The 14965-nt window shown below is 38.1% G+C and overlaps 1 non-coding gene across 1 annotated transcript; it reads right to left on the bottom strand.

Moving 5' to 3' along the window:
- Nucleotides 1–328: 328 nt before the first annotated feature.
- TRNAE-UUC (transfer RNA glutamic acid (anticodon UUC)) lies at nt 329–400 on the bottom strand. Its single transcript has one exon. It is a non-coding gene; the product is annotated as a tRNA-Glu (tRNA).
- Between the last annotated feature and the right edge of the window lie 14565 nt (nt 401–14965).

Consider the following 14965-nt stretch of genomic DNA (forward strand, 5'->3'; position numbering starts at 1 on the left):
TGTGTTGGATACTGTTCCTCCACATTTAATCTCCACCCTTCCCCGCCCTTGGTGGATGGCTTCCACTGACTATATGAACCCAATCTTTTCTCTGTGAACTTTGTCTGTGATGTCCTTCCAGGAACAGTTGATAGGGTCAGTTCCATCAACATTTTACCCTACAGTTTATGCTTTTAGGCCCTTGTTTTAAAAGGCCTTTCCTATTCCAAAAATTACAAAAATATTCTCCTGTGCCTTCAACTATTAGCTCTATGGTTTTATTTCACATTTATGTCACTTTCGTTTATTTGTTTGTTTTGGCAGCACTGCGTGGCTTGTGGGATCTTAGTTCCCCAACCAGGGATTGAACCTGGGCCATGGCAGTGAAAGTGCCAAGTCCTAACCACTGGACCACCAGGGAAATCCCATATTTATGTTTTTAATCCTTCTGGGGTTCACCTTTATGTGGTGTAAGGCAGATATCCAACTTTTTCTCTACATAGTGAGCTACATATATAATATTTCTGGACTTTATTCTTTCATTATATTCTTTCCTCTCTATTTTTTTTTTTTTTTTTTTTTTTTTTTTGCGGTATGCGGGCCTCTCACTGCCGTGGCCTCTCCCGTTGCGGAGCACAGGCTCCGGACGCACAGGCTCAGCGACCATGGCTCACGGGCCCAGCCGCTCTGCGGCATGTGGGATCTTCCCGGACCGGGGCACGAACCCGTGTCCCCTGCATCGGCAGGCGGACTCTCAAGCACCGCGCCACCAGGGAAGCCCCTTTCCTCTCTATTTTGTTTCATTAGACTCTTTCACTGTTTTTATGAATACAGATTTAAGTATTCCTACTATCTGTCATATTTTCCAGAGTTGGCTTAGCAACTTTCATGGACCTTGATTTTTCCAAATTTTAGGATAAATTTGTTAAGTTTCTCAAATAAACTTGCTAGACTTTTCATTGGAATTGCACTGGGTTTATCAATCACTTTAGAGAGAATTAAATCTTTATAATACATACTAAATGAAGTAAGTCAGACAGAGAAAGACAAATATATGATATCACTGATATGTAGAATCTAAAAATATGATACAAATGAACTTATTTACAAAACAGAAACAGGCTCAGAGACATAGAAAGCAAACTTATGGTTACCAAAGGGGAAATAAGGTTGGGGGGGGAGAAGAGATAAATTAGGAGTTTGAGATTAACAGATACACATTACTATATATAAAAAAGAAAAACAACAAGGACCTACTGTATAGCATAGGGAACTATATTCAATATCTTGTAGTAACCTATAATGGAATAGAATCTGAAAAAGAATATAATTTTGAATCACTTTGCTATACACCTGAAACTAACACAACATTGTATATCAACTATACTTCAATTTTTTTTTTTTTTTTTTTTTTTTTTTGCAGTACGTGGGCCTCTCACTGTTGTGGCCTCTCCCATTGCGGAGCACAGGCTCCAGACGTGCAGGCTCAGCAGCCATGACTCACGAGCCCAGCCGCTCCGCGGCATGTGGGATCTTCCCGGACCGGGGCACGAACCCATGTCCCCTGCATCGGCAGGCGGACTCCCAACCACTGCGCCACCAGGGAAGCCCAACTATACTTCAATTTTTAAAAATCTTTACAATATTATCTTGCCCTATCCAAGAATATGGAATGCTTCTGCATTTATGCCAGTATTCCTCTTTGTCACCTAAATGATTTTTAATTGCTCTTTTTAAAGGTATTGCGCATTTTTGTCAGGTTAACTCAATAATTTACATGTTTCTTGCTATAGGTAACAGTAAACCCTCTAAAACTGTTATAAAGAGGGTAAACTTTGGAAGTACATGTATACTTGAGAATTCTTTATTTCACTCTAAACTTAAATGATAGATTAGCTGGTTATAAAATTGTGGCTTCAGCATTCTTTTCATTTACTAATTTGAAATATTTTTTTCTCTCCAATACGTGTTTGGTATAATTCTTATTCATGGTTCTTAGTAGGAGGCCTTTATCTCTTGAGGTTTTGAGAATTTTTTTTTTATCTTTGATTTTTTAAATTTCACGGGAATTCCCTGGCAGTCCAATGGTTAGGACTCCATGCTTTCACTGCCGTGGCCTGGGTTCAATCCCTGGTTGGGAAACTAAGGTCCCATAAGCCATGTGGTGTGGCTGAAAAATAAAAAATTTCACAATATAATGTACATAAGGACTTCTAGGAAAAAACACTTTCAATCTGAGGTCTTTCACTTTCTTTAAATCTGGAGAAATTTTGGTCATTATCTCCTCAGATATTTTCTCTTCTTTGTATATATATATATTTTACTCTTTTTCTAGCTCTACAATAAAACAGATGTTTACATAACTACTATGATCTTCTTAATTTTTTCTCTCATATTTTCTAACTCTTTATCTCTGTCTGATACTTTATGGAAGAATTTCTTGGTTTCATCACCCAGCTTATTCATTTATTTTTCAAATTGCATGCATTTGGGGATTCATCTCTGTTACTGTTTTCTATTTCAATCATTTAATTTGTATATACATTCTATGAATAGGCTGTCTCTAATAAGCATCTTTCACCCCACACGGTCTCAGGATATAGAAGGTGAGGTCAGGGTGAGGAAATGTCCAGAGGCTGAGGGTCTGTGGTATCTTTGCTATCGCGTTTTCCTTCCAATCAAACTAGAATACTGTTCTGATATCACCCTATCATTGGGTTTGCTCTTCCTTTCAAGACCAAGTTGGTAGAAAAAAAAGGGCATGGATTATAAAGATTTTCCCTGGCCTTTCTGCATCAAAGGCACTAGATCCTCTTCCATTCTGGGGTACCATTATCTTCTACACCAGGACTCAACTACCTTTATAGTTTTACCTTAATTTTTCAGCTTTGTTGACTTTCTTCTACTTCTGTGGCTTCCACAGGGCTAAGTTTGAGTGAGGGGGTAACCCTTCTGGTTAGTTTGCCATCTTTGTTGAAGTGGAATGGGGAAATCCTTTCTAAGTTTAAATGCAGAATAGAAGCTGTTTTATAGATATGAATCTGGCAACATTTTGTAGACATTCCTTGGGAATTCGCTGGTTAGCAGACCTAAGTCCATTCACAAAGAGACATGTTAGCACTACTTAAAAAAAATAAAGTTATCTTCAGGGACATTCAATACAATTAGGAGTGTTGACTTTGGTAGTAGAACTCATCACTAAAAATGCTCTATTATAAAACTTCCAAAGAAAAGCTTTGAGAGTAAATGGGAGAAGAGGAATGTCAAGGGGTTCTCCTTACATCCCGTGGAGAACAACGGAAACAAAGGACTGGAGCTTCTGTGTTCTACTGTGCCCCACAGAGGAATAGTATAGCGAGCAGGTGGGGACTGAAGCCTTGGCAGTCACTACTCGCTGGAAGGTGGGTTGAAAAAGAGTGGGAGTGAAGAAGGAAGAAGACAGGATTGAGCAGCAATATGGTGGAAAAAACATGTATATGAATAGAACAGGAGAGATATTTAATGGCTGGATGAATGTAGACATTTAGGGAATGGAAAGAATGATTAGAGGAAATCATTAGGAAGCCGTCTATGAGGTATGCTGTATAAACCCCCATAGGAAAGTCTATATTATTCCTCAAGACACCTGGAGTCTTATTTGTGTTTTCATTTCCTGTGACTCTATGTAGAGGCTAGGCTGCTAGATCCTTGGCTTTTATTAAAAATATTGATAAATAAAACCCTTGTCCAGGTGCAAATTTGTTTTACTTTGCTTTTCCAAGTCATCAGATCCTGAGTATCTCGTGTGTATACTTTAACACAGCACTTGCCAAAGTGAGTCCAGCAATTATAAATAAAGAGGGTTCTAGAGTCAAATAAGTTTGGGATGTGTAGGGTTATACAGTATTAACATGAGTTCTTTGCTTGCAGGATTTCTCAGAGCCATTAATATGCAAATATTACTATCATTTTCCAAGAAGGAGACATGGTATGCCCTATTTCTCAAATTTGACCATAGAATCATTTTTCTCAAGGCATCTTAAGATGCTACTGTTCCATGGACCAAACTACTCTGATGGATTGCCTACCTTTGCTTGAGTTATAATGTGGATTTAGCAGATGTAGTCAAGGGCAATTTTTTTGCAGCTGTTATGAAATAGCACCTTGCAAGATGCATTCTTCATGGTATTACAATCTAGCAATTGCTTTAACCATGAAAGTGTTATCTGTCATTTCCATCAATATGCATGATTATATTCAATTAGGTAATTTATTTCAAAGCCACTTGTATTGTTCTCTCTTTGTGGCACCTCGTGTGGTTAGTCTTATTTTCCTAAGAGCGTGTAAGCTCTATAAAGGTAAGAATCATGCCTATTCCTTTACTGTATTATGCATAGCACTTGGTGCAGTGCTAGATGCAAGATCAAGATTCAGTAAGTACACTTTGACTGGAAAAAATAAAACTTAAAATGCAGCAGAAGCAAACTATTATAAACTTCCTATGTATTTGGTAACATATCATCTAAATACTTTTGTGCTTTAATTATCACTCACCACTTCTTTTTTCTCTCTGTTCCTTTTCAGCACTAAATACACCCTGGAAGGAAAATGGGGACAATAAATCTAAGCAAAGCAGCCCTGAAAAGTTTTTTTCTATTTGTTCCAATATTAAGAATAAATCTTTGGCTAACAACTTCAAACTATTCTGACTCATCTTTTTGCTTGATTCCCTCCCAGTTTATTCATTAATTGTTCAACATTTTTGCTCCTACTTTTCCATGGCTGTGTTCTCCTTTAAATATAAAATTCAGTATCTTTCAGAACGCTTTCTTTGCTTTGCAAGTCAGGAAAAATTTCCCTACCACCTCATTCTGAAAGCACTTGGCAGGTAAACTTCTATTATCATATCACTGTATATGAAGGTCCTTAGCTTAGTCTAATGATGATTTGCCAAGTAAACAATTTATAGTCTATTATTCCCACTGGAAAGTCCCCTTTTCAAATTGAAGAATTTCACAATTAAAAAAAAAAAACACTGGTCAAAGAAACCCCAAGTTCATCTTAGCATTGGTATTTGGGGTTTCAACTTAATGGGGTCATCATTCATAAGACCAGGTTGATGACACCAATATATCAAATTTACAATGGAAATTTAGGACCAAACAGTTCTCTCAACAGCTCCATTGTTCCCAGTTCCCTTGTCTGCCTGCTCCCTCCCACATCTCCTTCATCGATGGACTCATTGGCCCCTCCATGGGAACCTCTCCAGATCCTGCCCTTGCTATCCCCTCAGCATTACCCAGCCCGGAACTTGTCTCTTACCCTTGCTTCTTCCCATTATTGACCCTTGCTGGCTTCTTTCATTGTTCCTTAACTCCGTTAACTGTCCACATACTTCCTCTTTCTTCTCAAGTCTCTCAATTAGTGAGAGACTGTCTCCAACCCCAATCTAAACCCAAGCCAAGAGATGTGGCTGACATACTCCTCACTGGCGTTTCCAGACCATAGCACCAAACATTTTATCAATAATCCCACTTACTCTGCTCATGGATTCTTCCAACATTCCTACCACTGTCATTTCAGCCTCCAGGGCCAACCCTCAGCTTCGTTGATGCCAAGCTCACAGTTTTCATTCCTACTGCATTTCCTACCAGAGATGGAGTAGAGTATCAAAGTTGACTGTCCAACCAACATCCTGGCCTCCCAGCTTCAGACTTTTCCTCTTCTCTGACTTCCCAATCCACTCCAGCATGGTACCTCCCTACCACACATGCAAACACAGTCATGCCTTAGAGGTTTATATTGGGTGCTGACTAGGTCAAAGATCTTGTAATTGGCCTATCAAACAAGCTGGACTCAGTAGGGGTGACATTATAAACTAGCTTAATGTTTATTTTCACACAGCTGTCTTTGACTCCATTGCGCTTTTTCAGTCTTTGCCCTCCTGAATGAAATTTCAGGCAGATTCCACGTTTTCTCTGATTACTCTATTCCCAGCTATTAATAAATAGCTCCATCTTTGAGTTAGTAAAAAAATTCAATTAAATCTAAATCAAAACTTCAGTCTCTCAGTCCGTTCAAGTGTTTCCCTTCCCCTCTGTCAAGTTACTCTCCCTATTAATCTCCATCACAGGTTAATTAGCCACTCATTCTGATCCCTTGGGAAAATGAAGGGGATAGAAGGGAAAGATTTAAGGAAAAGGAGAAATATGACACTGATGCCACTGAAATCTCTATGTTGCATGCCCCAATTCTGGCTCTTTTTCTTTTTAGTGTTTTATGAGTTTTTAGGAGACTCATTTACATTCTTTGAGCAAGGCTGGTGTCTCCCCCTGGACTGTCACACATGGCATAGCTCTGCTCCTAACTTCTTGTGATCTTTGCTGGTCTGACCTTCCCACTCTTCCTAGGAGGCCTGTATGGCAGAGATTCTTTAAGACAACTCAGAAACAGCTACCCATAGCTCCACAATAACAAGACAAATGATCTATTTTTTAAAATGGACAAAGGGATTTGAATAAATTTCTTTAAAGAAAATATATAAATGGTCAGTCAACACGTGAAAAGATGCTCAACATCAATAATATTAGTGTAATGAAAATCAAAACCACAACCATATGTCACTTTATACTAAGGATAAAGCCACTGGGGTGGCTATAATTTTAAAAAGGTAGAAAATAATGAGCGTTGGCAAAGATGTAGAGAAGTTGGAGCTCTCATACACTACTTTCTCATTGTTGGTAGAATGCATAACGGTACAGAAGAACAGTCTGGAAGCTCCCCAAAAAGATGAACATAGAATTACATATAACTCAGCAATTTCACCCCCGGGTATATACTCAAGAGAATTGAAAACAGGCATTTAAACAAAAACTTGTAACACAAGTGTTCCTAGCAACATTACTGATGATGTCAAAAAAGTAGAAATAACCCAAATGTCCCTCAACTGATGAATGGATTAAAAATGGTATATCCGTACAATGGAATATTATTTGGCCATAAAAGGTCATGAAGCACTGATTCATGCTATGACATAGATGAAACTTAAAAATATTATGCTAAGTAAAAGAAGCCATACCCCCTCAAAAAGGCAATATATTGTATAATCCAGGGGTCCCCCAGGCTGTAGACCACTACTGGTCCTCAGCCTGTTAGGAACCGGGCCGCACAGCAGGAGGCGAGCAGCGGGTGAGCAAGTGAAGCTTCATCCGCCGCTCCCCGTCGCTCGCATTACCACCTGAACTACCCCCTCCCCTCACCTCCCCGTCCGTGGAAAAATTGTCTTCCATGAAACCAGTCCCTGGTGCCAAAAAGGTTGGGGACCGCTGGTGTAATCTCACTTATATGAAATGCCCCAAATAGGCATATCTATAGAGGCAGAAAGTAGGTTAGATATTGACTAGGGCAGTGGGGTAGGAGGAATGGGGAGTGACTCTTAATGGGTACAGGGTCTCTTTTAGTGGAAATGAAAATATTCCACAATTAGAAAATGATGATGGTTCCACGACTCTGTAAATATATTAAAATACACTGAGTTACACACTTTAAAAGGGTGACTTTTCTGCTAAAATAAAGCTGTGAAGAAGGAGGATAAGGAAGAGAAGGGGAGAGCAGTGGCTATATCAGGTCCATATCATCACTGCTGTGGTCCTCTCCTCACTCTAATGCCATTCACTCTCTAACAAGGCTTTCTCTTCTAGACTTTTTTTTCAGGAATGACTCAGGAACCAGTCCCTGTGTTATCCCAATTTCAGGAAGCATATGTTAAGCTCTCAAGTGATTCTTTTGATGTCTCCCTCTCTTGGCTTCAGTTTGAGAATGAGGATGGGGAAAGCATCGCTTTGCTTTGCCCCACGGAGATGTAGCACACTAATTCTCCAAAGGAATCCTTACTGTGTCTGAGTGATTGTGAATTCTTAGCCTCCTCTTAAGAAGCTGTTAATGGGCTACTGGTGGGAGAGTCGGATTAGAACCACCCTCTTTGCAAGTCCTTCATAGATGGTGTAGCGCATGGCTAAATCAGGGGTCGGCAAACTTTGTGTCAAGAAGCAGACAGTAAAGGTTTCAGGCTTTGTAGTCTCTATAGTCTCTGCTGCAACTCCTCAACTCAGCCACTGTAGTACGAAAGCAGTCATAGACAAAACGTAAATGAATGAGCATGGCTGTGTTCCAACAAAACTTTCATTACAAAAACAAGTGGTGGCCAGATTTGGTCCATGAGCCTTAGTTTGCTGAACTCTGTTCTAGGGTCACTTGGAGGAGTTTAGATAGTGAAAGGGGATACTTGACGCCTTTTGTTTTGACTGAAGCAGAAGAGCCCATTTTAACATCCTGTTGTAGCATCAGATGATGAAAATCCTCTCTCCAACCATATTCTCTGGTCCAGCACGCTCAATGTTTTCCCAACCCTGAGCTTACACTGTGCTCTCCTTACCCCTCTTGTCCCTCCACACTCTCCCATTTACCTGATTGATGAGGTAACTGCCTCATTTCAGTCAATTCCTCACATCCTGGTCTATGATCTCAACTTTGCTATACCTTCCTCCTAGATTCACTTAGCCCCTTGACCTCCTACCAAACCTTAAGAATTCCCAACTTTTAGAAAATCCAGCTATGTGCTATTTTTCCTGCTCCTGGACTGCCCAGAGCTGCCAGGGTAATCTCACAACCACAGTAGTAAATTCTAGCACATGGTTAACCCTCTGGCTACATCAAGGCCTTGTCATAAACCAGCAGACTTTTCTCTAACTCTCAATCAGGATGTTTTTTAATTGAAGTATAGTAGATATACAATATCATATTAGTTTCAGGTGTACAGCATAGTGATTGAGGATTTTTGCGGATTATATTCCATTAAAAGTTATTACAAGATAATGGCTATAATTCTCTGTGCTATACAATATATCCTTATTGCTTACCTATTTTTTACATAGTAGTTTGCATCTGTTAATACCATACCACGAATGTGTCCCTCCCTCCTTCCCTTTCCCCTTAGGTAACCACTAGTCTGTTTTCTCTGTGAGTCTGTTTTGCTTATACATTCATTTGTATTATTTTTTAGATTCCGTATATAAGTAAGATCCATATAGTATTTCTCTTTCTCTGTCTGACTTATTTCACTAAGCATAATATTCTGTAGGTCCATCCATGTTGTTGCAAATGGTGAAATTTCATTCTTTTCTATGGCTAATATTCCATTGTATGTATGTGTGTGTGTATATGTGTGTGTGTGTATTTATATGTTGGATATTAACCCCTTGTTGGTCACACCATTTGAAAATATTTTCTCCCATTCCATAGGTTGTCTTTTTGTTTTGTCGATGGTTTTCTTTGGTGTGCAAAAGTTTTTAAGTTTACATAGGCCCTCAACCACGACTTTTGATCTCTGTTTTGCATTGATGGTAGAGACCACCTTTATGAACTCTCATCCTCCGATTTAAAAGTGCTCTGTATCTTAATCTATACCTGCATGTGTACCAATATGGTGGCCACAAGCTACTTGTGGTTACTGAGTACTTGAAAAACATCTAGCTTAACTGAGGAGCTAAATTTTAAATTTTTATTTACTTTTAATTCATTTAAATGTAAAAACTAAAGCAGTGTAAGATACTTTCTGCTAAACACATGTATTTGTTTTAGTTGGACTGTTTCACTTTAACCACTGAAAATGTAGCATCTGAATTAAGATGTGCTGTAAGTGTAAAATACAGTTAATCCTTGAAGAACACGGGGCTAGGGGCGCCAGTTCTCCACACAGTCAAAAATCTGGATATAACTTATAATGGGCCCTCAGCATATGTAAGTTTCCTCCCTATGCACAGTTTGGCAACTGCAGATTCAACCGACCGTGATCATGCAGCACTATGGTATTTACTACTGAAAAAAAAATCCACATATAAGTGACCCACACAGTTCAAACCCATGTTGTTCAAGGGCCAACTTACACTGAATTTCAAAGACTTAGAAAGAAAAAAAGAATGTAAAATAATTCATTAACAGTTTTATATTGATTACCTTTTGAAATGATCATTTTTTGGATATTATTTCTATTGGACAGTGCTATGCTATACTCTTCTCAGTTCTTCCTGTATCAGAAGAATAAGTCACTTCATTTTTTTCCTTCAGGGCTATCCCCCACAAAATTTATGAATCCTGAATCCATTTGTCCTATAGAATGTCACATAGAATTCCTTTTCTCAATTATCATCAACCATTTGCTCTCTACTAGTTCATTTTTATCAACAAAATATCAAAAAAGAAGGAAGGATGTTTAGTAGCAAGTTCTGCTGAGACTTCCAGGAGGCATGAAGAAAATGACTTGGAATCAACTCAAAGAGCCCAAAGCTAAGGGCTGAAAGTCCAAATCAAATTTCTTTCTTTACCCAAGTGATTAGATATCAAAAACTGAAGGGCCCATTCCCAAAGACAAAATTGAAGAGACCCTCAGTACATGTGCATTACTACTGCATCTAGTTATACTGAGCTAAGTAATAAGGAGCTTGAATCAGAACTTAATCCAGAGTAGATTCTTCAAAATGGACTAATATTTTCTGCTAATGGAATTTTGGAAAGGTGGCTACAAAAGGACATAACTACCTCCATTTCAGTGAAGGCCAACAACTATTAGTGTTTTGGGGCAATTTTTCACTGCTATTTCTTTTTTAATTTAATTTAATTTATCTTTAAAATCTATATTAGAGTATAATTGCATTACAATGGTGTGTCAATTTCTGCTTTACAACAAAGTGAATCAGTTATACATATACATATGTCCCCATATCTCTTCCCTCTTGCATCTCCCGCCATCCCACCCTCCCTATCCCACCCCTCAAGGTGGTCACAAAGCACCAAGCTGATCTCCCTGTGCTATGCTGCTGCTTCCCACTAGCTATCGATTTTACGTTTGGTAGTGTAGATATGTCCATGCCACTCTCTAACGTTGTTCCAGCTTACCCCCCCTCCCCGTATCCTCAAGTCCATTCTCTAGTAGACCTGCATCTTTATTCCCATCTTGCCCCTAGGTTCTTCTGACCATTTTTATTTTTATTTTAGATTCCATATATATGTGTCAGCAAATGGTATTTGTTTTTCTCTTTCTGACTTACTTCACTCTGTATGACAGTCTCTAGATCCATCCACCTCACTACAAATAACTCAGTTTCGTTCCTTTGTATGGCTGAGTAATATTCCATTGTATATATGTGCCACATCTTCTTTATCCATTCATCTGTTGATGTACACTTAGGTTGCTTCCATGTCCTGGCTATTGTAAATAGAGCTGCAATGAACATGGTGGTACATGACTCTTTTTGAATTATGGTTTTCTCAGGGTATATGCCCAGAAGTGGGATTGCTGGGTCGTATGGTAGTTCTATTTTTAGTTTTTTATGGAACCTCCATACTTTTCTCCTTAGTGGATGTATCAATTTACATTCTCACCAACAGTGCAAGAGGGTTCCCTTTTCTCCACACACTCTCCAGCATTTAATGTTTGTAGAATTTTTGATGATGGCCATTCTGACCAGTGTGAGATGATATCACATTGTAGTTTTGATTTGCATTTCTCTAATGATTAATGATATTGAGCATTCTTTCATGTGTTTGTTGGCAATCTGTATATCTTCTTTGGGGAAAGGTCTATTTAGGTCTTCTGCCCATTTATGGATTGGGTTGTTTGTTTTTTTGATGTTGAGCTGCATGAGCTGCTTGTATGCTTTGGAGATTAATCCTTTGTCAGTTGCTTCATTTGCAAATATTTTCTCCCATTCTGAGGGTTGCCTTTTCGACTTGTTTATGGTTTCCTTTGCTGTGCAAAAGCTTTGAAGTTTCATTAGGTCCCATTTGTTTATTTTTGTTTTTATTTCCATTTCTCTTGGAGGTGGGTCAAAAAGGATCTTGCTGTGATTTATGTCACAGAGTGTTCTGGCTATGTTTTCCTCTAAGAGTTTGAATGGTGTCTGGCCTTACATTTAGGTCTATAATCCATTTTGAGTTTATTTTTGTGTATGGTATTAGGGAGTGTTTAATTTCATTCTTTTACATGTAGCTGTCCAGTTTTCCCAGCACCACTTACTGAAGAGGCTGTCTTTTCTCTCCTGTATATTCTTGCCTCCTTTATCAAAGTTAAGGTGACCATATGTGCATGGGTTTATCTCTGGGCTTTCTATCCTGTTCCATTCATCTATATTTCTCCTTTTGTGCCAGTACCATACTGTCTGGATTACTGTAGCTTTGTAGTATAGTCTGAAGTCAGGGAGCCTCATTCCTCCAGCTCCGTTTTTCTTTCTCAAGATTGCTTTGGCTATTCGGGGTCTTTTGTGTTTCCATACACATTGTGAAATTTTTTTGTTCTAGTTCTGTGAAAAATGCCATTGGTAGTTTGATAGGGATTGCAATGAATCTGTAGATTGCTTTGGGTAGTAGAGTCATTTTCACAATGTTGATTCTTCCAATCCAAGAACATGGTATATCTTTCAATCTGTATCATCTTAATTTCTTTCATCAGTGTCTTATAATTTTCTGCATACAGGTCTTTTGTCTCCTTAGGTAGCTTTATTCCTAGATATTTTATTCTTTTTGTTGCAATGGTAAATGGGAGTGTTTCCTTAATTTCCCTTTCAGATTTTTCATCATTAGTGTATAGGAATGCAAGAGATTTCTGTGCATTAATTTTGTATCCTGCTACTTTACCAAATTCATTGATTAGCTCTAGTAGTTTTCTGGTAGCATCTTTAGGATCCTCTATGTATAGTATCATGTCATCTGCAAACAGTGACAGCTTTACTTCTTCTTTTCCAATTTTGATTCCTTTTATTTCTTTCTCTTCTCTGATTGCTGTGGCTAAAACTTCCAAAACTATGTTGAATGAGAGTGGTGAGAGTTGGCAACCTTGCCTTGTTCCTGATCTTAGTGGAAATGATTTCAGCTTTTCACCACTGAGGACGATGTTGGCTGTGGGTTTGTCATATATGGCCTTTATTATGTTGAGGAAAGTTCCCTCAATGCCTACTTTCTTGAGGGTTTCTATCATAAATGGGTGTTGAATTTTGTTGAAAGCTTTCTCTGCATCTATTGAGATGATCATATGGTTTTTCTCCTTCAATTTGTTAATATGGTGTATCACGTTGATTGATTTGCGTATACTGAAGAATCATTGCATTCCTGGGATAAACCCCACTTGATCATAGTGTATGATTGTTTTAATGTGCTACTGGATTCTGTTTGCTATTATTTTGTTGAGGATTTTTGCATCTATGTTCACCAGTGATATTGGCCTGTAGTTTTCTATTTTCATGACATCTTTGTCTGGTTTTGGTATCAGAATGATGGTGGTCTCGTAAAATGAGTTGGGGAGTGTTCCTCCTTCTGCTATAATTTGGAAGAGTTTGAGAAGGATAGGTGTTAGCTCGTCTCTAAATGTTTGATGGAATTTGCCTGTGAAGCCATCTGGTTGTGGGCTTTTATTTATTGGAAGATTTTTAATCACAGTTTCAATTTCTGTGCTTGGAATTGGTCTGTTCATATTTTCAATTTCTTCCTGGTTCAGTCTCAGAAGGTTGTGCTCTTCTAAGAATTTGTCCATTTCTTCCAGGTTGTCCATTTTATTGGAATATAGTTGCTTGCAGTAATCTCTCATTATACTTGGTATTTCTGCAGTGTCAGTTTTTACTTCTTCCTATTCATTTCTGCTTCTATTGATTTGAGTCTTCCCCCTTTTTTTCTTGATGAGTCTGGCTAATGGTTTATCAATTTTGTTGATCTTCTCAAAGAACCAGCTTTTAGTTTTATTGATCTTTGCTATCATTTCCTTCATTTCTTTTTCATTTATTTCTGATCTGATCTTTATGATTTCTTTCCCTCTGCTAACTTTGGGGTTTTTTTGTTCTTCTTTCTCTAATTGCTTTAGGTGTAAGGTTAGGTTGTTTATTTAAGATATTTCTTGTTTCTTAAGGTAGGCTTGTATAGCTATAAACTTCCCTCTTAGAACTGCTTTTGCTGCATCCCATAGGTTTTGGGTCGTTGTGTTTTCATTGTCATTTGTTTCTAGGTATTTTTTGCTTTCCTCTTTGATTTCTTCAGTGATCTCTTGGTTATTAAGTAGTGTTTGGTTTAGCCTCCATGTGTTTCTATTTTTTACAGATCTTTTCCTGTAATTGATATCTAGTCTCACAGCGTTGTGGTCAGAAAAGATACTTGATACGATTTCAATTTTCTTAAATTTACCAAGGCTTGATTTGTGACCCAAGATATGATCTATCCTGGAGAATGTTCCATATGCACTTGAGAGGAATGTGTATTCTGTTGTTTTTGGGTGGAATGTCCTATAAATATCAATTAAGTCCATCTTGTTTAATGTGTCATTTAAAGCTTGTGTTTCCTTATTTATTTTCATTTTGGATGATCTGTCCATTGGTGAAAGTGGGGTGTTAATGTCCCCTACTGTGATTGTGTTACTGTCGATTTCCTCTTTTAGAGCTGTTACTGTTGCCTTATGTATTGAGGTGCTCCTATGTTGGTGCATAAATAGTTACATTTGTTATATCTTCTTCTTGGATCAATCCCTTGATCATTATGTAGTGTTCTTCTTTGTCTCTTCTAATAGTCTTTGTTTTAAAGTCCATTTTGTCTGATATGAGAATTGCTACTCCAGCTTTCTTTTGATTTCCATTTGCATGGAATATCTTTTTCCACCCCCTCACTTTCAGTGTGTATGTGTCTCTAGGTCTGAAGTGGGTCTCTTGTAGACAGCATATATACAGGTCTTGTTTTTGTATCCATTCTGCTAGTCTATGTCTTTTGGTTGGAGCATTTAATCCATTTACATTTAAGGTAATTATCGATACGTATGCTCCTATTACCATTTTCTTAATTGTTTTGCATTTATTTTGTAGGTCTTTTCCTTCTCTTGTGTTTCCTGCCTAGAGAAGTTCCTTTAGCATTTGTTGTAAAGCTGGTTTTGTGGTGCTGAATTCTCTTAGCTCTTGCTTGTCTGTAATGCTTTTAATTT

This window comes from Aethalodelphis obliquidens, unplaced genomic scaffold (genome assembly GCF_003676395.1).
Source record: "Aethalodelphis obliquidens isolate GAN/ISIS:26980383/991018 unplaced genomic scaffold, ASM367639v1 scaffold59, whole genome shotgun sequence".
NCBI classification, from domain to species: domain Eukaryota; kingdom Metazoa; phylum Chordata; class Mammalia; order Artiodactyla; family Delphinidae; genus Aethalodelphis; species Aethalodelphis obliquidens.